The sequence below is a fragment of the Globicephala melas genome, chromosome X (genome assembly GCF_963455315.2).
Source record: "Globicephala melas chromosome X, mGloMel1.2, whole genome shotgun sequence".
NCBI lineage: Eukaryota > Metazoa > Chordata > Mammalia > Artiodactyla > Delphinidae > Globicephala > Globicephala melas.
The window spans coordinates 81,735,432-81,757,163 of record NC_083335.1 but is presented as its reverse complement, the minus strand read 5'-3'; the positions used below and the strand labels follow the sequence as shown (position 1 = coordinate 81,757,163).

Genomic DNA, 21,732 nt, shown 5'->3' with positions numbered 1-21,732 from the left:
ACTTGATCTGGTGGTTGAGCACCCGAGGGGGTTTGAATTCTGCAAAACAGCTCAAGAAAGTGCTTCTGGCTAATCTTTACCCTTGAAACAGAACTGGGAGTCTTTACAAGTGATTTATTATCTTTGCTATTATTACTTCTCTTGCCTTACAACAGTTTGTTCTTTTGTTCCCTTAAGATCATTATTACTGAGACCTGTTCAAGGGCAAGCATTGTGGCCAGGCTTAGATCACAAAATGGTTTAGGCCTAAAATGGCTTCTCTCTCTCTTTTTTTTATTGAAGTATAGTTGATTTACAATGTTGTGTTAGTTTCCGGTGTACAGCAAAGTGATTCAGTTATACATACATATATATTTTTTCATATTCTTTTCCATTATGGTTTATTACAGAATATTGACTATAGCTCCCTGTGCTATACAGTAGGACCTGTTGTTTATCCATCCTAGATATAATAGTTTGCATCTGCTAATCCCAAACTCCTAGTTCTTCCTTCCCCCACCTCTCCTCCCCCTTGGCAACCACAAGTCTGTTCTTTACATCTGTGAGTCTGTTTCTGTTTCATAGATAAGTTCATTTGTGTCATATTTTAGATTCCACATATAAGTGATATCATATGGTATTTGTCTTTCTCTCTCTCTCTCTCTTTTTTTGGCATGCCGCATGGCTCGAGGGATCTTAATTCCCCGACCAGGGATTGAACCTGGGCCCTCGGCAGTGAAAGTGCCGAGTCCTAACCACTGGACTGCCAGGGAATTCCCTGTCTTTCTCTTTCTTGATTTACTTCACTTAGTATGATAATCTCTAGGTCCAGCCATGTTGCTGCAAATGGCATTATTTCATTCTTTTTTATGGCTGAGTAATATTCCATTGTATACATATACCACATCTTTTTTGTCCATTCATCTGTAGATTGACATTTACGTTGCTTCCATGTCTTGGCAATAGTAAATAGTGCTGCTATTTCTCTGAATATATGCCCAGGAGTGGGATTACTGGATCATATGGCATCTCTTTTTAGTTTTTTGTTTTTTGAGTGAAAGCAGATTTATTCAGGGAAATACATACTCCATAGACAGAGTAGGCCATCTCAGAAGGTGAGAGCTCTTTTTAGTTTTTTAAGGAACCTCCATATTTTCCATAGTGGCTGCACAAATTTACATTCCCACCAACAGTGTAAGAGGGTTCCCTTTTCTCCACCCTCTTCAGCATTTGTTATTTGTAGACCTTTTAACGATGGCCATTCTGACTGGTGTGATAAAACGGCTTCTTTTTTTTAATAGTTTTTTATTTTTATTAATTATTTGTTTATTTATTTATTTTGGCTGCATTCAGTCTTCATTGCTGTGCACGGGCTTTCTCTAGTTGAGAAAATGTATTTTATTTTGCTTTAAAAATGTTTATATCTTTCTGTTGTATATTTATTTTATTATCTTCTTTTCAAATGTGCAGAAAAGTAAAGAATAGTATAAAACACCCCCAGTTTTTTTTTAACATCTTTATTGCGGTATAATTGCTTTACAATGGTGTGTTAATTTCTGCTGTATAACAAAGTGAATCAGCTATACGTATACATATATCCCCATATCCCCTCCCTCTTGCATCTCCCTCCCACCCTCCCTATCCCACCCCTCTAGGTGGTCACAAAGCACTGAGCTGATCTCCCTGTGCTATGTGGCTGCTTCCCACTAGCTATTTTACATTTGGTAGAAAACACCCCCAGTTTTATCAAACCTTCACATTTTGTCATAGTTACTTCAGATTTGGCTTTTAATTTTTTATCTATTTAATTTTATTATTTTTCCTTTTGGCCACGCCCCTCGGCTTGCGTGATCTCAGTTCCCTGACTAGGGATTGAACGGCACTGAAAGCACCGAATCCTAACCACTGGACCACCAGGGAACTCCCCAGATTTGGTTTTTTAAAGAGAGCATTAACAGTACAGTTGAATCCCCCTCAGCAATTCCCCAGGCGCATCCCGTTCTTCCCCCAGTGACCACTGTCCTGAATTAGGAATTTTTCATGTCCATGCATGTCTCATTATTTGGCAAACATGATATAGTCTTTTTTTTTTTTGGCTGTACTGCGCAGCTTGCAGGATTTTAGTTCCCTGAACAGGGATCGAACCTGTGCCCCCTGTAGTGGAAGCTCAGAGTCCTAACCACTAGATCACCAGGGAATTCCTGATATAGTCTTGTTTCGCATGAGTGGTATTAACACTGTGTGGCCCCTATGCTGGTCGTGCAGCTCTAGATATTCCCTACATCTCCACAGAGCTCTCTAGCACCCAAAGAACTTTAGGGTCCAATATTTCCTGTGCTCGTCACACAAGCCTCTTAAGAAGGCAGAACAAGTGTTATGATCCCCCATTCGACTCAAGAGGAAACAAAGATCCAGAGTGAAGGGCCAAGACCACAAAGGGGCAGAGGTCCAGGCTCGCTGCAGGCTTTCCCAGCTCAGTGCGGTTTCCACTACTCAGTTGCCATGCGGGTCGTATCAACGCAATAAGTATGAACGACTGGAGAACAAGCCAGTGAGAGGGAGAGGAGAGGAGCGTGGAGACAAGGGTAGGAAGGAGGAAAAAATAAAAGGGCAGAGCCGGTGGTGAGAGCTGTATGGCTTTAAATCTACCAGTGGCTCTCAACCTTGACCACTCTTTGGGATCGCCTGGGGAGCTTCAAGAAACACTGATGCTTGGAACCCTCCCCCAGATGTAACCGGCCTGCCAGGCGTCCTGAGCAGCAGGATGTTGAAAAGCTCTCCAGCTGATTTTTTAATGTATAGCCTAGGTGAGGACAATTGACTAAGCAAAACAATTTGTCAGGCAGTGAATTGGTTGAGGGGGTGGTACTGAAAGGCTGGCTTGTTAATCTTAATGAGATCTTAGACCTCAAAGCCTGGCTTGATAATACAATGTAAATAAGGTACTGAGATCTTAGCCCTAGAGTCTATGGACAGAAATGGGCTAAAATGAAATAGGTGATATAAACCGGTTTCCTCAGTGATGTTCATACTAGTCTTAGATTATTTTGTTCAGTTATCAGGGCTTTAACTTGAAGGAAGGGAAGACCAGCAATTTTCAGAATGAATACCCCCACAGAGTAATAGAATTCGTCAAACATTCTCTAAGTACTTCCTTTGTTCAGGGTCTGTGCTATAGGGAAGTAAGAGAGATGGAAAAATCACAATCCTTGCCCTCCAGAAGCTCAGACTAACTGGCAACCCAGACAAATATACGACAATTAACACAATGTGCTGAGTGTTAGAAATAAGTCCAAAGTGTGAGGGAACAGAGGGCAGAGAATACCTAACTCTACCTCAGGGAGACTAGCAGAGGGGCTCAGAGTAGGCTTCACAGGAGTGCTGCATGAGCTGGGTCTTGAAGGATGAGTAGGAGTTGGTTAAGTGTGTGGTTGAGGCTGGGGGTTTGGAAGAGCATTGCAAAGGCTGAGGCATAAGTGCGGCTGCAGGAGGGCAAATAGTTTGGTATGGTACAAGCACAGGGAATAAATATGTGGTGGGGGAGAACTTTATCCTGTAGGCAGCAGGAAATCATCAAATGGAGGAGTGTGCGGAGAAAAGCAAGGTCCTTATGGAGGCGAGGGCATCTAAATTAGGTCTTGGAATATGAGCAGAAATTCAACAGGCAGGGATGTGGGATGGAGAAGAAGTTTTCCCAAGTCGGGGTGGGAGTGGGACGGGGAATAATGTGAGCAAAGGCGTGGAGGCAGGAATGAGCCTGACGTGTGTCAGGTGCATTGAGGGAATCCATAATCTGGTAGGCATGATCACAATCATCTGGGGTGTCGTTTAAAAATGTCAATGCCTGGGCTCCACTAACCCACTTCCCTAGAGATTCTGATTTGTATGGTCTGGGGTGGGGGTGGGGCCCAGGCCTCAGTATTTTTTTAAAAATCCCTGTGATCCTAATACACAGTTGGGCTTGAAAGCCACAGCTGTAGGGAAGTTGTTGAGGACATGGGTGGGAAGGTAGGCTAGAGCCAGATACTTGTGATGATAAATGAGCTAACGTTTATTGAATGTTAACTATGCGCCAGACACTCCATTAGTCCCTTTTATCCTCATAACCCTATGAGGATAGGTACTATTATCCTGTGTTGCAGGTGAAGAAAGAATAATTTGACCAAAGTAAGTGGCAGGCAATCTGGCTTCAAAGCATATCCTTGAAGGATTTGTATTCCAGGCCAAAGAGCTGGGGTTTTCTTCTGTAATCATCTTTATTAGTTTAGTGAGTATCTGTCCAGAATACCTTTATGCATGTACAAACAAGTATGAATACATATTCCCCCTTTCTTACACAAAAGGTAGCATACTAGATACACTGTTTTGCATCTTGCTTTATTAACCATATATCCTGGAAATCTTTACAAATCAATACATAGAGAACTTTCTCATTCTCTTTTTACAGTTCCTGAGCATTTCTTTGTGTGTATGTACCATAATTTACTTATTCTTGAGTTGTCCTCTGTTTCTAACTATCAAAATGCTGTCATGAATAATCACATATACATTGTTTTGTACATTTCCAGAAATGAAATTGCTGGGTCAAGGGGTATATGTGCATTTGTAATTTCAATGAATACTGCCAAATTTTTCTCCATAGGTCCTGTATTATTTTGCATTCCTACCTGCAGTGTATGACAGTATGTAGGCACATTTTTTTTCATGAAATAAGTTTTACTAATCATTTCAAAGGTCAAAAAAATTGAAAATTTTCTAGCAGGACTGATCAAGAGAAAGAAGTGAGAATTCAAATTACTAACACCAGCTATAAAAAGTAGGATATCACTACATATCCTACAGATATATGAAGGATAATAAGTAAATACAATAAACAACTTGAACAATTTGATATCTTACATAAAATGGGCAAGTTCCCTGAAAATAAAATGACTAAGATTGACATTAGAAGAAATAGAAACTCTTAATTGTTCTATAACTGTTAAAGAAGTTGGATTCAACAACATTCCCCCACAAAAAACTCTAGGCCCAGATGGCTTCACCAGTGGATGCTATCTAACATTTAAGGAGGAAATATCAAGCCTCCATGGTTATTTACAGAAAATGGAGAATAAGGGGATATATCTTACCTCATTTTATTTCAGCTTACTGTGACCAAAACTTGATTGTCTATACCTTCTCATGTTCATTTGGAGAGCTGTGTTTTTCAAGGAATTTACCTATTTTAATCTAAATTGTGAAATTTATTTGCATAAAATTGTTCATAACCATGTTTTAATACTTGCAATGTCTATAAGATCTGTAGTGAGGTCCTTTTTAAAAAAAAAATTTATTTATCTATTATTATTTTTTTGGCCACACTGCACGGCATGCAGGATCTTAGCTCTCTGACCAGGGATCGAACCTGTGCCCCCTGCACTGGAAGCATGGAGTTTTAACCACTGGACTGCCAGGGCGGTCCCCTGTAGGGATGTCCTTTTTATTCCCGATATTTGTTATTAATATCTTCTCTCTTTATTCTTGATTAGTTTTTCTAGGTCTTTATCAATTTTTTTTATTTTTTAATTTATTTTATTTTTGGCTGTGTTGGGTCTTTGTTGCTTTGCGTGGGCTTTCTCTAGTTGCGGCGAGCAGGGGCTACTCTTCGTTGAGGTGCGTGGGCTTCTCATTGCAGTGGCTTCTCTTGTTGCGGAGCATGGGCTCTAGGCACCTGGGCTTCAGTAGTTGTGGCACGTGGGCTCAGTAGTTGTGGCTTGCGGGCTCTAGAGCACAGGCTCAGTAGTTGTGGCACACGGGCTTAGTTGCTCTGTGGCATGTGGAATCTTCCCAGATCAGGGCTTGAACCTGTGTCGCCTGCACTGGTAGGCAGATTCTTAACCACTGCACCACCAGGGAAGCCCTTATCAATTTTTAAAATAAGTTTTCTAACAACCAACTCTTGGTTATTAATATATATTTTTTGTACATTTGTTTTCTATACTTTGTTTGTGTTTGTTTTCTGTACTTCCTTTTTTTTTTTTGAATGTTAACTATGAGCCAGACACTCCATTAGTCCATTTTGTTTTCTGTACTTCCTGTTTTTTTTTTTTTTTGCTACTGCCTTGGAATTTCAGGCTTTTCTTTTCCCAACATATGCACTCAAGATTATAAAAATTTCTTTAAGGACCGCTTTGGCTGTACCCCCTAGTTTTCTAATTTCTAATTTGATTTCTACATTGACCCTTCTGTTATTTAGTGATGTACTACTTAATTTCCCAGCAGTTCTGGATTTTCTAGTTATCATATTGTTATTTATGATATCACATATTTCTACTATGATCAGAGAATGTGCTCTGAATTATTTCAATACTTTGAAATTTATTAAGCTTACTCTATAGCTCTGGATATGGCTAATTTTGGTAAATGTTCTATATGCATTTCAAAAAGTTTATTCTGTTTTCATTGGCTCTGGTGTCCTGTATATGTCAAATGTTTCTTTTAAAGGTGGGTGTTTTTCTTCTTTTAATTTTATTTATTTTTTGGCTGTGTTGGGTCTTCATTGCTGTGTGTGGGCTTTCTCTAGTTGAGGCGAGCGGTGGCTTCTCTTGCTGTGGAGCATGGGCCCTAGGCTCACGGGCTTCAGTAGTTGTGGTTTGTGGGCTCAGTAGTTGTGGCACGAGGGCTCTAGGGCACACGGGCTTCAGTAGTTGTGGCATGTGGGCTCAGTAGTTGTGGCTCGCGGGCTCTAGAGCGCAGGCTCAGTAGTTGTGGTACACGGGCTTAGCTGCTCCGTGGCATGTGGGATCTTCCTGGACCAGGGCTTGAACCCATGTCCCCTGCATTGGCAGGCAGATTCTTAACCACTGCACCATCAGGGAAGTCCCTATGTCAATTATTAATAGTTGTTCAGGTATTTTATATCCTTCCAGATTCATGGAGTGGAACTGGAGATGTTTGGGTCTAAGTTCTTATTTTTTATATTGAAGTATAGTTGATGTACCATGTAAGTTTCAGGTGTACAACATAGTGATTCAAAAATTTTAAAGGTTATACCCCATTTATAGTTACTGTAAAATATTGGCTATATTCCCTGTGCTGTACAATATATCCTTGTAGCTTATTTATTTTATACATAGTAGTTTCTACCTCTTAATCCCCTACCCCTCTCTTGCCGCCCCTTCCCTCTATCCACTGGTAACCACTAGTTTGTTCTCTGTATCTGTGAGTCTGTTTCTTTTTTCTTATATTCACTAGTTGTTTTATTTTTTAGATTCCACATGTAAGTGATATCATACAGTATTTGTCTTTCTTTGTCTGACATTTCACTTCATAATACCCTCCAAGTCTCTCCATGTTGTTGCAAATGGCAGAATTTCATTCTTTTTTATGGCTGAGTAGTATTCCATCGTGTATATGTACCACATCTTCTTTATCCATTCATCTGTTGATGGACACTTAGATTGCTTCCATATCTTGGCTATTGCAAATAATGCTGCTATGAACATTGGGGTGCATGTATCTTTTCTAATTAGTGTTTTTGCTTTTTTTTCAGTTACATACCCAGGAGTAGAATTGCTGAGTCATGTGATAGTTCTATTTTTGTTTTTTTGAGAAAGCTCCATGCTGTTTTCCATAATGGCTGCACCAATTTATATTCCCAACAACAGTGTACAAGGTTTCCCTTTTCTCTACATCCTAACCAACATTTGTTATTTGTGGTCTGTTTTTGATGATAGCCATTCTGACAGGTGTGAGGTGAAATCTCACTGTGGTTTTGATTTGCATGTCTCTAATGATTAACAATGTCGAGCACTTTTTCGTGTTTTTGATGCACTCCTACTTCCAGAGGTACCTGATACTGTTAATTTTGGAGTCTTTTGGTGATTCCACTTTCAATATTATGCTGATTTTTATCCTCCCAACTGCTAGTATATAATTTTGCTTTCTCTGGTCTGGTATATCTATTACCACTCATCCATATGCCTCCCACATACCAAATTACATTCCAGAATTTTCTTCTATAGTTCTTTTTGTCCTTATGGGTTGAGGTCTTTTTTTTTTTTTGTAGGCACAATTTAAAGAATTACTTAAATTTGGAATAGGTGATATGCATTTACTTCAAAAATGAAGATTAAAAGGTGTGCAGTAGACGGACTTCCGTGGTGGTCCAGTGGTTAAGACTCTGTGCTCCCAATGCAGGGGCACAGGTTTGATCCCTGGTCAGGGAACTAAGATCCTGTATGCCACACGGTGTGGCAAAAAAAAAAAAAAATGGTGTGCAGTGGAAAACTTCCTGCCATCACTGTCCATCTACCTGATGTCCACCTTCCCCAACATTAACATTATTCTTTTTTTTTTGCCACAAGGCTTGTGGGATCTTAATTCCCTGACCAGGGATTGAACCTGGGCCCTTGCCACTGAGAGTGCAGAGTCCTAACCACTGGACCACCAGGGTATTCCCTAACATTATTCTTTATTAATAATATTCTAGTGTTTTCATTCTCTCACCACACACACCCCGCCCCAACTCTCTCTCTCTCATAGGGATTTAAAAAAATTTATTAATAGAACTTTCATACATACACAAAGATAAAGAATAATTCTGAAAAGGAGGAACAGTCTGAGTCCTATGAACTGTCAAAACAACCACACTGGAAACACTGGGAATAGAATCCAATGTGAGTAGGAGGAACATAGTGTTAAAGGAAAAAGAAGGTCCAGATAAAAGTGAGGGAGGAGAACAGAAACCCCAATATCTCAGAGAGCAAGTACCCATAGTTTTGAGCTCTTCACAAAAAATAGAAGAGGGAGCTATAGAGCCATGAAGTTAAAAAAGCCATCCTGAACCATGCTTCCCTTCTAAACATTCAAGAAAATTGATTTCATATAAAAGAGAGGAGGTCAAATCCCATATAACGTTATTATAAGAAAAAAGAGGATAAGGAGCAGAATAACATCCCTATGGATAATGAGAGAATGCCAGAAAGACATGCCTATGAAACCAATGAAAATTCCATACTGGTATTTCCAAATGAGCTAAGAGATTAACAAGTGATACAAGATATGAAAAAACAGCATAAATCAGAACGTGAAAAATCCAGCAATCGGACTTCCCTGGTGGTGCAGTGGTTAAGAATCTGCCTGCCAATGCAGGGGACATGGGCTTGAGCCCTGGTCCGGGAAGATCCCACATGCCGCGGAGCAACTAAGCCCGTGCGCCACAACTACTGAGCCTCCGTGCCACAGCTACTGAAGCCTGCGCACCTAGAGCCCATGCTCCGCAACAAGAGAAGCCACCGCAATGAAGAGTAGCCCCTGCTCGCCGCAACTAGAGAGAGCCCGTGTGCAGCAATGAAGACCCAACGCAGCCAAAAGTAAATAAATAAATAAATATTAAAAAAAAGAGAAAAATTCAGAAATGAAGTGATAGAATTAAAGAATTAGAAACAAAACAAAAACTCGTTTCAGAAACAAAGACTAAACTAGAAGGAATGTAAGAACAAATAAACACAACAGATAATGGCTTAAGAGAAATAGATGAAAAAGAGGAAAGCTGTTAAGATAAAAAATAAATGAAAAAGGGACTTCCCTGGTGGCACAGTGGGTAAGAATCTGCCTGCCAATGCAGGGGACATGGGTTCGAGCCCTGGTCCGGGAAGATCCCACATGCCACAGAGCAACTAAGCCCGTGTGCCACAACTACTGAAGCCCGTGTGCCTGGAACCCGTGCTCCACCAACAGGAGAGGCCACCGCAATGAGAAGCCCACCCACTGCAACGAAGAGTAGCCCCCCTTTGCCACAACTAGAGAAAGCCTGCGTGTAGCAACGAAGACCTAACGCAGCCAAAAGTAAAATAAATAAATAAATAAATGAAAAGACTTCTGGTTTCAACTTGGACATGTAAGGAACTGAAGAAAAGAAGCTCCCATCCTTACAACAAGAAATAAGTTGGACAGAGAGCAAATTAACAACAGTGTGAACTCATCAGAGAACTGAGATCACAGGACAGATGGTCATCCTGAAATCTGGAGAGAAACTAGTGCCTGCAGGGAGACACAGGACCAGAGCATTTGCTCACCTGGGGCAGAAGCCACTGGAAGCTATATGAGATGAAAGGAACATTAAACCAGAAATTTTGACAGTTTGCCGGAGGCTGAGTGCAGGCTAGGGAGAGAGTGTGAAGCTTCTGGGGGCTGAAGTGCAGGTTTTTACCTCAGGAACCCCACCAAACTCTCATCGGAAGGATAAGGGAGAATCTGGAGAAAGTTCCCTCCCTGGCCCCATGGTGGGAGGAGGGAGACAGCAGCCACAACACCAGACCACCTACACTGTCCCCTTACCTGCAGGGGACAGAGTAAGGCTTCTAGACTGGCTAAGGGGCAGTGTCCCAGGTGTGAGATCTCTTAGTTCTTTGGGGATCTGTGTCCTAGGGCGCAGGGTCCATGAACTGTTTGGGGCTCTGCTTCTCAGTACGTGAAGACTTTGAGTACTTTGGTCTATATGTCCAGGGTATGAGCCCTCTGAAGTATTTGGAGGTTGCTGACCCACAGTCTGAGGTTCTGAGATGTTTGGGAGTCATTGCCACAGGATGTGAGGTCACTGAGATATTTGTGTTTCTTTGTCTCAGGCTGTGAATTCCTTGGGATGCCTGGGGGTCTGTGTCTGAGAGTGTGAGGTCTCTAGGCTGTATCTCAGGCTGTGAGGCCTCTGAACCCTTTGGGGTTCTACTTCTCAACATGTGACATCTCACACTTCCTAGCTTGTGCAATCTCTGAGCTGATCTGTTTTTGACCATGGCATGAGTTCTCTGAAGTCTTTGTGGGTCCATTTCCATGGTTGTGAGGTGTTTGATATTTTGAGGCTTGGCGTTCCTGACTATAAACATCTCTGTATTTTTGAGGTTCTCTCCTTGAATTTGAGGCCACGTTGCTGTTCCAAGGTGGTGTTTAGCCATGTGTCAGGTTTCTGAGCCGATTTAGCAATTATGTCCAAAATGTGAGGTCAATAAGCTTTTTAGTCTCTTTGCAGGATGTTAAGTGTACAAGTAATTTTGGGAGTCTGTCTTCCAAGTTGTGAAATCTCAAATGCTGATGGGGGCATTTTATCATACGGTGATACTAGGTGTTTAGGGGCTCTGTGTCCCAGGGTGTGAGCTGCTTGAGGGCCTTCGTCTACGTCATGATATCTTTAATCTGTAGTTTATTTTATTTTTTTAATACTTATTTATTTATTTGGCTGTGCTGGGTCTTAGTTTTGGCACGCAGGATCTTCGTTGCCGTGTGCGGGATCTTCAGTCTTGGCATACGGGATCTTTAGTTGCAGCATGCGAACTCTTAGTGTGGCATGCGAACTCTTAGTTGTGGCATGTGGGATCTAGTTCCCTGACCAGGGATCAAACCCGGACTCCCTGCATTGGGAGCGCGAAGTCTTAGCCACTGGACCACCAGGGAAATCCCTAATCTATAGTTTGATATGTAGAGTCTCAATACCATGGTGTGTGGTATCTGAGTTACTTGCGTCTTTGTTCCACAGAGTGAAATCTCTGAGCTCTTCTGTGTCAGGTGTGAGGTCTCTGGGCTTTTTGGGGATCTGTGTCCTAAGGTACGAGGTCTCTAAGTTGTTTGGTGTCCTGTTTTCTTTTTTTTCTTTTTCTCTTTTCTTGGCCACGCTGAGCAGCGTGTGAGATCTTAGTTCCCCGACCAGGGTTAGAACCCTTGCCCCCTGCACTGGAAGCGCGGAGTCTTAACCACTGGACCGCCAGGGAATCCCTGGTGTCCTGTTTTCTAGGTTGTGAATTCTTCAAGCTGATTGTCCATTTTCTACCTGGGTTTGAGGCCTCTGAGCCCTTTGTGCTTTTGCTATCCAGGGTGTAGGGACTCTAAACTTTTGTGAGACTCTCCCTGATGGTGAGGTTTCGATATTCTGTGGGTCTGTGTCCCTGAGTATGGAGGCTCTGATTTTAAGGTTTTCTTTCCTGGTTCCTGTTCAGAGGTATGTTTCAGGCCTCTGAGCTGTGCTGATTTAGTACCTATGTCCAGAATGTGAGGTCACTCAGCTGTCTGGGTTTCTGTTCAAGATGATAGTGCCCAAGCAGTTTGTGGGTCTGTATCCTTGGATGTGTGGCATCTACAGGTGTTTGGGGGATTTTCTCATAGAATGAGATGTCTCTCCTCTGTTTGGGATCTGTTTCCAGGATGTGCTGTCTCTGTACTCTTTCTAGGGCTGTGTCTCTGGGTGTTAAGTTCTCTATGATGCTTTTGTGGAGATGGGCCACGTAATGAGGATCTTTGAACTGATTTAAGTTTTCTGTCTTAGGATCTGATGTTTGTGTTCTTTCAGGGTTTCTGTGTCCCAAGGCGTAAGGTCTCAAATCTGTTTGGGATTCTATGTCCATGGTATGAGATGTGTAGGCTTGGGGTCTGTGGCCACCATATGTGGCCTATGAGCTTTTGGTGGATCTGTGTTTCAGGGTGTGTAGTTTCTAAGTTGTTTGGGATAGATCACCAACTGAGAAGATCACTGGTGTGAGATACCTCTGAGCTCTCCGAGGATTTGTGTCTTATGTGTGAGGTGTCAGAGGTGATTGGGGCCTCTGAGGTTTAAACAGGCAGGCTTGTGTCAGGGTTGGAGGTCTCAGAACTCTTGGGGACTATGTGTCTAATGTATGAGGTATCTAAGTTGTTTGCTGGTGTGTTTTGGAGGATGAGGTCTGTGCTATTGGTGGTCTGTACCCCAGGTGGTCTGAAATTCCTGTACTTTTGGGTGGGTCTTTGTCCCAGGGTGTGAGGCACCTGGGGGATTAGGGGGTTATGAATTTTGGGGGTTCAGTCCATGTGGGAGGTTTCTGAGATTTTCACGGATCTTTGTCAGGATTTGAAGTCATAAAGATTTGGGGGAATGTTTTCATGGTGACTTGTCTCTGATATGCCTAGGTGTCTGTATCCATGGGTGCAAAGTCTTTAAGATGTTTTGGCGTCTGTTTTTTAGCGTGATTGGTTGGGGTACTATAGGGAATGAGCTGAAGCAATGGGAAGAAGTTGTCTGAGAGTGGGATGCATGAACTTAATATTGTACATTTTCCAGTTTGGGTGATGATGTCAAGGTTATTTCTGTGGGAGTGAGTGACTGAGAAGATCACTGGAGGAGAGAAAGTCAAGGAAGAGAGGCCAAGTCTCTGTGTGGAAATGGAAGGGTCATTTAAATGGAAATGAAATCAGTAAGGTTCAAGGGAGGGGTGATATTGGAGAGAGGCATAGCAATCTAGGAGCTAAAATTCCACAGAAATGAGAGTTGGTAGATGACTTTGACCAAACTGGGACTCTTGTAACATGAGCATTGAAACTGAGGAGCTTTGGGGGGAGGGATAATATAGGGGTAGGGGAAAAAAGGGGTATTATGGGATTGTATGAAATTATGGCTGTGAAACTTCTTTTTATACAAATTTATTTATTTATTTTTATTTTTGGCTGCATTGGGTCTTTGTTGCTGCATGCAGGCTTTCTCTAGTTGCGGCGAGCGGGGGCTACTCTTTGTTGCAGTGCGTGGGCTCTAGGTGCGCGGGCTTCAGTAGTTGTGGCTTGCAGGCTCTAGAGTGCAGGCTCAGTAATTGTGGCGCACGGACTTTGTTGCTCTGTGGCATGTGGGATCTTCCCGGACCAGGGATCGAACCCGTGTCCCCTGTATTGGCAGGTGGATTCTTAACCACTGTGCCACCAGGGAAGTCCCTGTGTGAAACTTTTGAAAATTATAAAGCACTATAGAATTTAAAGAGTCTTTCATTCAATAAAAAAAATTTTTTTTTGAACTGAGGGGCTTTAGGACAAAGGGAGGCAGAATTGTTTGAAAGTAATCTCTGTGTAACAAGGATTTTAAAAATAACTCTTATACTGAAGAAGGAATGATGGACTCTCATCACTTTGCACACCACTAATGAAGCAGTGGATCCAGGCAATGACTATCTAGGGCCACAGCATCACAAGAGAGAACCGGACGTACATGCTTCCTGATGGAAGACCTCACAGCACCACCTATGAAGGATTCTTGCCCCAAAACTGAACGTGTAGAAGGTCAATTTCTAGATCCAACTACCAGTTTATAGGTCTCCAGGCGTCAGAAGAACATGTTAAACTAGACCATAGGAAGCAGTCAGCCTAATAATCCAGACTTCCTTCAGGTCTCCGCTTGAATGTCACCTCCTCAGTGAGATCTGCCCTGACCATGTCATATAAAATAACAAGGCCTCCCTATCTCAACAACCTGGCACTCCCTCTCCCTTTGCTCTGATTTGCACTCAGTATCATCATCTGAGTTTCTTATTTTTATTGCTCATTTATTATTTGTCTCTGTCTTGTGAGAAAGTGACATTCATGAAGGCAGGGGCTTTGTCTGGTTACTGTGTTGTGTGTCCCCAGCAGCCAGAACATGGCCGGGTACAGAGTTAAGCAATGCATAAGCATTTGTGATGTACATGCATGCATGAATGAATGGATCTGGCAGAGCATCAGAGCAGTAGTTCTAGCCCAGCTCAGCGCTCATGATAATTCTCCCACCTGCTTTCTGTTCATCAAAAGGCCCTTCTCCCCACCCCAAGGATGCTAAGGCAGATGTGGGCTCACAGCTCATCTTCAAAGGCTATTGTACCTTTTGTCATAAGACATACTTCCTCAATCCTAACACAATAAATATAACTTCTGCTTCTCTTTTCCTGGAGTGGGGGTAGGTGTGGAATAAAATTCTATCAACAACTTTAAAAGTAGTTAAAGCAGGTGACCCCTGATCTTAGAATATCGAGACAAATGTAGCCATTCCTGTTGATATTTGGATGATAAATTCTTATGGTAAATGCAACCTGGTTTGAAGGGGTAGTCTGTAGGAAGATGAATTGTCAAGAAGAATACACCACATTGATATGGGTTGTCATTAGGTCCCATAATTGTGACTTGTCAATGAAGCATCATCCCCAACTGGACCTACAGAACATTGTGCTGGAGGGTCGTGGGCCAAATCACTAAGTTCCTTATTAATTCGTTTCAGCGCCATAGTCTGTGCTTTTCGTCTGACTCCTCACTATCTTGGTGTGTGCTCAAAGGTCCGGCCCAAACTCTTGATTATCCGGGCTGCTGGGAAGGGTTGCCTCTTCATCTCACACCAGCTCTGCCAGACATAGGCACAGAGGGGCTGCGGGGTCCCTCAAGCTGAGGCCTCGTCCTCCTCCCCACCCACCTGACAGCTGCTGCATCCCTGACCCTATGGTGCTCATGCACACAACACGAGGTGATGGTATTTTTCAATACTATCAAAAGGTTTGATTTTTTTTTGTTTTTTTTTTGGTTGCACCCAGTGGCGTGTGGGATCTTAGTTCCCCAGCCAGGGATTGAACCCGGTCCTAACCACTGGACCGCCAGGGACTTCCCAAGGTTTGATTTTTTTTTAAATATAGAATTAGGCTTTTTATCTTGTGTCATGTAACCATCTATTTCCTTACCACCAATTTATTTTAATTTTGGATTAAATAAATGATTTGGATTAAATAAAAAAAATTCTATCAACATTCTTTAGGTGAATTCCTAGTACATAGAGTTACTTGAGCCATAACAAGTCCATTGGGGAATTTCCTTTTTCTCTACTCTAGAACAGTTTATATCGAGTTTGAGACAAAGTGATGGAAGAATATTATCTAGAGCTGCACTGTCTAATATGGTAGCCACTAACTACATGTGTCTATTTGCAAATAAATTAATTAAAATTAATTAAAAGTATTTGACACATGCTACAACATGGATGAATCTTGAGGAAATTATGCTAAGTGCAATAAGTCAGTCACAAAAGGACAAATACTGTATGATTCCACTTATATGAAGTACCTACAGTGGTCAAATTCATAGAGACAGAAAGTAGAATGATGGTTGCCAGGTGCTGGGGGAGAGGGTAATGGGGAGTGATTGTTTAATAGGTACAAAGTTTCAGTTTTGCAAGAGGAAAAGAGTTCAGGAGACGGATGGTAGTGACGGTTGCACAGCAATGCGAATGTACTTAATACTACTCAAATGTACACTTAAAAATGGTTAAGATGGTAAATTTTATGTTATTTTGTATATTTTACCACAGTAAAAAAATTAAAGTAAGAATTCAGTTCCTCAGTCACACTTGCCACATTTAAGTCCTCAATAGCCATATATGGCTAGTGGCTACTATATTGGACAGTGTAAAAATAGAACACTTCCATCATTCAGAATGTTTTATTGGACAGTGCTGCTCTAGAGTTATGGGAGAAAGCACTGGAAGAACTAAAACCAGAAAGAGGTTGAAGAGGTATAAATGGTTGTCTCTGGGCCTGAAATATGGGGTGAGCAGGGTCATGCAGAAACCTTGTTTTTCACCAAAAGTCCCTCAGGACTGTGGGACTTATTCCCATGTTCATGAATTACTGTGATGAAAATGTCTGAAGGTCGAAGGGTACAAAATTTCACTTATGAGTAAATTCTGGGGATATAATGTACAGCGAAATGACTATAGTTAACAATACTGTACTGTATACTCGAAAGTTGCTATGAGAGTAGTTTTTATGTTCTCACCATAACAACAACAAAATGGTCATCATGTGAGGTAAAGGATGCATTAACTAACCTTATTGTGATAAGCATTTCACAATATATAAGTGTATCAAACCATCACATTGTACTTAAACTTACACAATATTGTATGTCAGTTACATCTCAGTAAAGCTGGAAAAAATGTCTGAAGGAAAACCCACTCCCCCAGGCCCCACCAGAGAGTTAGATTCCTTCCTCCTTCCCCTTCTTTCCTCCTCCTCCTCTTTCCCTCTTTTTTTGCTTTCTTTTTTAAATTGAGGTGAAGTTCACATAACATAAAATTAACTATTATAAAGTAAGCAATTCAGTGACAACTAGTATATTCACAATATTATGCAGCCACCACCTCTATCTAGTTCCAAAACATTTTCATCACCCTCATAAGTAAACTTTGTACCCATTAAGCAGTTGCTCCCCATTCCATCCCTGCTACCCTCCCAACCCCTGACAACCACCAATCTGTGTTCTATCTCTGTGTATTTACCCATTGTAGAATCATACAATATGTGACATTTTATGTCTGGCTTCTTTCACATAGCATACTGTTTTCAAGATTCATCCACGTTGTAACATATATAATATGTACTTCATAACTTTTTATGACTGAATAATATTCCTTTGTATGTATATACCACATTTTGTTTATCCATTCATCTGTTGGTGAATATATGGGCTGTTTCCATATTTTGGGTACTGTGAATAATTATGCTATTAACATGTATGCATATCTATTTGTTGAGTACGAGTTTTCAGTTCTTTTGTGTGTCTACCTAGAAGTGGAATTGCTGGATCAGGTGGTAATTCTATATTTAGCTTTTTTGTTTGTTTGTTTAGCTTTTTGAGGAACTGCCAAACTGTTTCCACCGTGGCTGAACCATTTTACATTTCCACTAGCAGTGTACAGGGGTTCCAATTTCTCCACATCCTCACCAACATTTATTTTCTGTTTTGTTTTTTTTTTTTGTTTTTTTAAAATTATAGCAGTCATATTGGGAATGGTACCTCATTGTGGGTTTGATTTGCATTTTCCTAATGATGAAAGATGTTGAGCATCTTTTCGTGTGCTTTCTAGCCATTTGAATATCTTCTTTGGAGAAATGTCTATTCAAGTCCTTTGCCCATTTTAAAAATCAGATTTTGTTGTTGTTGTTGTTGACTTGTAAGACTTTTAAAAAATATATTCTGGATACTAGACCCTTATCAGACATATGATTTGCAAACACGTTCTCCTATTCCGTAGGTTGTCTTTTCACTTTCTTGATAATGGTCTTTGATCCACAAAAGTTTTTAATGTTTATGAAACCCAATTCATCTATTTTTTCTTTTGTTGTCTGTAATTTTGGTGTTATACCTAAGAATCCATTTTCTTTTTTTTAAAAGAATTTTTATTGAAGTATAGTTGATTTACATGTTAATTTCTGCTGTACAGCAAAATGATTCAGATATATATATATACTTTCTGTTTTTTGGGTTTTTTTGGCTGCACCACGCAGCTTGCAGGATCTTCCCCGACCAGGGATTGAACCCGGGCCATGGCAGTGAAAGCCCAGAATCCTAACCACTAGGCAACCAGGGAACTCCCTATACATTCTTTTTCATATTCTTTTCCATTATGGTTTATCACAGGTGGCAGGTGCTTCCCACCCAGTGGATCACCTGACTCTTGCAGTGCATGTCTTGGCCTATAGGAGTGGGAGGGGAGAAGATTCTAGATCACAATCTTCTTGCTATCTCTCTCTTTCAGTCAGAGGTACAGACACAGCCCCCTGAGTGACCCAGACACACCCACGTACAGTGACCATGCGTTGCTCACACACCCATGGCACACAAACCCAGACATAGGCATACACACTCTGGCACATGGCAACAGCAAACACAGACACCTGCAGATACAGTCACCCAGAGACACTCAGTATAGTGACCATTAGTCACTCACAAAGAGACACAAATCCCATAGAGACCCACATGCCATGTGGACACACAGCCCGTGAGCACAGGTATGAGCAGAGCCCATGCAGGCTAACACACAGCAATGCCAAACCAAATCTATACAGACACAGTCACACAGGTACATACACAAGCGAAGGTGCTGAGAAACAAAGGGGCATGCAGACTGGGGTCACACACACCCAGAAGTAGCCATAGAAATTTTCCTAAAACACACTGTCAGACACAGGTACACAGAATGGAATATAGTTTTCACATCTGGTGATATCCAGTATGTCTCTTTTTGGGATGTGGCAATCATTAGTGATCACTGCCTGGATCTATATTTTCATTAGGAGATAGGCTGTAGTGAATCCAATGAAGTAAGAGAGGTACAATCAAACATAATTATGGACCATAGAATTTAAGCTGGGTAAGGAGGAAAGTGAGGACATGAGAGAGGTCTGGAACAGGAAAAAGGTAGTGGCATCAATAAATTCTGGGTCCTAATGGGGTTGAAGGGTGTGATGGTTAATTTTATGTGTCAACTTGACTGGACCATGGGGTGCTTCCTGTTCCCACACCGTGTGCTCTGCTGGCCCAGAGGCCTTAGCTCAAAAGGGAGGAATGCTTCCACAAGGAGATGCAACAGTAATTCCATTGAAATGAAAGTTAAGACTGCTGCCCACCTCTTTGGTCCTTTTGTGTCTCTGAATCAACAGTCAAAGAAGTGAATTACTGTGCTGGCTGGCGTGAATCCTCACTACCAAGGGGACATTGGACAACTACTTCACAATGGAGGTAAGAAAGAGTATGTCTGAAATACAGGTGATCCCTTAGTATTACCATGCCCTGCGATTGAGGACAATGGAAAACTATAACAACCCAATTCAGGCAGGGCCACTAATGGCCCAGATCCTTCAAGAATGAAGGTAAAGAACCACAACAAGCTGAGGTTCTTGCTAAAAGCAAAAGGAATATGGGATGGGTTGTGGAAGAAGGTGGTTATGAATACCAGCTACAAGCGCATGACCAGTTACAGAAATGACGACTGTAATTGTGAGTACTTCCTCCTTATTTTGTGCTATACTGAATTTTTGTGCCCCTCAAAATTCATATGTTGCAACCATAATCCCCAATGTGTTGGACTTTTTTTTGAAATTTTATTTATTTTTAAAATAATTTTTAAATTTTATATTGGAATATAGCTGATTAACAATGTTGTGTTAGTTTCAGGTGTACAGCAAAGTGATTCACTTATACATATAAATGTATCTATTCTTTTTCAAATTCTTTTCCCATTTAGGTTATTACAGAGTACTGAGTAGAGTTTCCTGTGCTATATAGTAGGTCCTTGTTGGTTATCTATTTTAAATACAGCAGGGTATACATGTCAGTCCCAAACCCCCAATCTATCCCTCCCCCCCACCCTTCCCCACTGGTAACCATAAGTTCGTTCTCCCCAGTGTGTTGGACTTTGGATGTGGGGCCTTTGGGAGGTAGTTAGGTCATGAGGGTGGAGCCCTTATGAAAGGGATGGGATCAGTGGCCTTATAAATGAAACTCCAGAGAGCTCCCTTGCCCCTTCCACCATGTGAGGACACAGTGAGAAGATGAACATCTATAAACCAGGAAGCAGGTCCTCACTGGACACTAAATCTACCAGCACCTTCATCTTGGACCTTCCAGCCTCCAGAACTGTAAGAAGTAAATATTGTTTGTAAACCACCCAGGCTATGGTATTTTTGTTATAGCAGCCCAAATGGAATAAGACATTTTGTTATGAACGTGTGTGTGTGTGTGTGTGTGTGTGAAATATCCTTTTCTTCCCGCTTGTATTCTCTTATCATGGAACATAAGATGTATTCACTTTATATCATAGTATTTAAGTATCGTTAACTTTACATCATAGTATTTAAGTTATGGGATATCAAGGAGAAGATTAAACATCACCCAAGGACTTTACCTCCTCTTTTGGGGAAGGAGTTAGTGCATTTTTGGTGTACGCAGGATAGCTGAATCATGTTAGGTAGAAGGATGACCTTGTTATTACCTTCATTTGGAGATTAAGTATGACTTAAGGAGATGTGTATGTGTGTCAAGTTGACAAGGGGTGGACTTGTGATGGTTAATTTTATATGTCAAATTGGCTGGGCCATGGGGTACCCAGATATTTAGTGACACATTATTCTAGGTGTTTCTTTGAGGGTGTTTTTGGATGAGATTAACATTTAAATCAGTAGACTGAGTAAAGCAGATTACCCTCTCTGATGTGAGTGGGCCTCATCTAATCCATTGAAGGCCTGAATAGAACAAAAAGGCTGACTCTCCCCACAGGTAAAAAAGAAATCCTCCTGCCTGACTGCCTTTGAAGTGGGACATCACCTTTCCCTGCCTTTGGCTGTGAACTGAAATATCTACTCTTCCTGGGTCTTGAGCTTGCTGGCCTTTGAACTGAAACTACACCAACAGTTCTCCTGGTTCTCAGGACTTCAGGTTTGTACTGGAACTACACTATTGGCTCCCCTGGCTCTCCAGATGGCTGAGTCACCACCGTGAAGATCTTGGGACTTGTCAGCCTCCATAATTGCATAGGCCAATTCCTTATCATAAATCCCTCTATATAAATCCTATTGGTTCTGTTTCTCTGGAGAACCCTGACTAATACAAAAGGAAAGTGAGTTGGAAGAAGAGGTGGTGGTCAAAGAGTGAGAGCCTTTTTTTTTTTAAAGATTTATTGTTTGTTTGTTTATTTATTTACTTATGGCTGCGTCAGGTCTTAGTTGCGGCATGCAGGATCTTCGTTGAGGCATGTGGGATCTTTCGTTGCGGCGCACTGGCTCTTCATTGTGGTGCGCAGGCTTCTCTCTAGTTGTGCCGTGCAGGTTTTCTCTTCTCTAGTTGAGGCGTGCAAGCTCAGTAGTTGTGGCGTGCGGGCTTAATTGCCCCGTGGCATGTGGGATCTTAGTTCCCCGGCCAGGGATCGAACCCACGTCTCCTGCGCTGTAAGGCGGATTCTTTACCACTGGACCGCCAGGGAAGTCCCAAAGAGTGAGAACCTTGAAATTGATATTGTAGAGAGGCTGCACTTAATGTTATCCATACAGGTTAGGGTATAATGATGGGAGTGGGTGGCTGAAGGAGGGTGGGCACAATATTAATGGAGAAGAAGAGCTCATGGAACAGAGAAGCCAGAGGTTTGGAATGTGTATTTTGAATCCACCATCATGTAGATTTTGAAATCACCAAGGTTCT

General features: G+C 41.6%; 1 non-coding gene across 1 annotated transcript; it reads right to left on the bottom strand.

Moving 5' to 3' along the window:
• Positions 1–679: 679 nt before the first annotated feature.
• On the bottom strand, positions 680–752 carry TRNAE-UUC (transfer RNA glutamic acid (anticodon UUC)). Its single transcript has one exon. It is a non-coding gene; the product is annotated as a tRNA-Glu (tRNA).
• Between the last annotated feature and the right edge of the window lie 20,980 nt (positions 753–21,732).